Raw genomic sequence first — 2,500 nt, forward strand, 5'->3', positions numbered from 1 at the left:
GAGACAATAAATGGAGGGTTAAAACCTCGACAAGTACAACAACTGTCATAAAGAGATGTAACCAAGTGATGTAACCGTCTTTGATTCGTGTAGCCGTCTAAGTTCCGTGAAAGGAACTCAGCGTTGTCACCGTCATAGTCCTATAATAGTGACTCAGTTCTGTAATCGTCATTGAATGGTATAACCGTTACTGACTAACTCAACCACTTTTGATCGATGTAACAGTCAGTAAATACCAAAACTCTCACCGACTATCATAACAATGAATAAGTAAATTTTATGTGGTACCGAAAGGATTGGTACTTATTACCTATAGTTTTCGTATATCAGGTGAAGACACCAAAAGTATACAAGACAAGTAGAAAGTAATCGATGGGTTCACATGTTTTGTGTGTGTGTTCGTGCGTGTGTTTGAAAGGGGATGGGGGTGGGGGGATGTGATGGTTAGGGTTGGCTGACACTTGATTCGTTTTGTGATGTGCCCAGTCGTGTCGGAAATGATTTATTGTACTCTAATGTGACATATTCGGGTGTAATAGGTTGCTATTAGTGACATGAACATCAAATTGCTCTCTATTGATGACATCCACGAGTAATATTTCTCTTTTCATTCCTTTGATTTTGCGAAAATGTCCCATAAATTTTATCTTTCAAAACATGGATCTACAGCTGAAAGAGACCTGGGGTGACATGTCCGCTCATTAGGACGCGTCTGTCCGACGATTGGGTATTAGTTTCATCAAACATCAATCCGGTAGTGTTAAACGTCTATGAGATCACCCGCTGACATATGGGAGGAAATTAACCGGTATTTAGCCCAGAAATGAGACATTTATGTTCCTAAAGACGATTTATGGTATACGATGCCGTTCACCTTATCCAGAGAACAGAAGTCTCATGAATGAAACCGCACCCCGAGGGAAGCAAATGTTCGAACGAAGAAAAAAAGTCATCCGACAGGGACGTTCACATTCGTAATATCCTTTGATCCAAAGAAGTGCCGATGTTATCTTACCCATTTAAGATTTTGTTTTCTAAAATTGATTATATTAAACTAGATGAAAAAATAATGGAACACATGATATTACAGGAAATTATTAATGACTCGTCTATTCTCAAAGTTCGGAAAGGAGTTAATTTCATTGGTGAAACTATTTCTCTTCACTGAAAAGAAAAAATATATATATTTTTATTATTATTATTATTATTATTATTTTTTTTGCATCTAATAACAAGATATAGGAGCTGAAGTATATAAGTGAGATTATATGACACAAAAAGCTTAGGAGTAATCGAAGACTTTACCTTTGCTCAATGTGATTCAATACCATTGATAAGCTACAGTTACTTGTATACACTGAAGATCTTTGGGTCCTTCATGCTAACGAGATGAGAATGATTAAACGACACTACAAGTCAAATATAAAAAGGCAAATTTTAGGCCGACCTCTTCTACAAGTGAATGATGTTATCTGTCGTATCTAATTCTGTTTCTTTTGTTTATTCCAGTAAGTCAATTACATACCTAAACTTTATTTTTTTCGTTGGAGCTCTTTAAGATTCTTGCCATTGCTTGTTACCTTCTCATTTTCTGGTCTTATTTATTTACGTTTTTACTCAAACACTTATGTTTCCCACTAATGCCCCTCTTCTTTGAGTTTGTCCAGCACTTCTCTCAAAGTTTATATTTCTTCCTCGCCTCTGTTATTCTCCAATTCCATGTCTGCATTCCCCACTGATTAATTCCATCTGACATTTCTGACTCTAGTTCTGGATCTTATTCAGGTCCATTAATAGGTCTGTACCGAAACTCATCTTTCGAGTAACCTATGCACGCACTTGTGTGTGTGTGTATGTGTGTGTGTGTGTGTGTGTGTGTGTGTGTGTGTGTGTGTGTGTGTGTGTGTGTGTGTGTGTGTGTGTGTGTGTGTGTGTGTGTGTGTGTGTACGTCGCGTGTGTGTGCGTGCGGGCCCTTTTGATAACTTGCTCCTGCATAAGGTGACATTTTTGGAGAGACGGTGGGTTAATTTGCTAAATCTACCGCAAAGGGTAGAGAATGACTTAAAGGGGAATTGCATTGACACTTCGAATATCTCATTGAAAAATTGGTAAAAGAAAAAGAGGTGAACTTTTAACAAACAAGTTTCGATTTGATCCGGTTTAAAGTCACAAAGTTCTTACCTTAGAAAGGGCTCGGACAGTGACTCCCCAAAGAACCCTTCCTGAAGCAAGGAAATTAATGTAGTTTAGCCTTAATACAAACTTCAACTCCCTCCGTTACAAGTAGCGACGCTCTCTCGCACGGCCAACTAGCATTCCTGTATAGCTGAGGGCCACCCATATGGAAACGCTGATAGAATGTGGTGTTAGATAGTATCCGGAGTGGCCATAATGAAAGGCCGTTGTAATGTGTCATCAAGTTCCTTTGAAGGAGGGGAAAAGGAGGATGTTTCCGTACGCTCCAGTATTCGCAAGATTTGTGGAAAAGGTCTTGAAAAC

This window comes from Oratosquilla oratoria, chromosome 18 (genome assembly GCF_046742065.1).
Source record: "Oratosquilla oratoria isolate Oo_2021 chromosome 18, ASM4674206v1, whole genome shotgun sequence".
NCBI classification, from domain to species: domain Eukaryota; kingdom Metazoa; phylum Arthropoda; class Malacostraca; order Stomatopoda; family Squillidae; genus Oratosquilla; species Oratosquilla oratoria.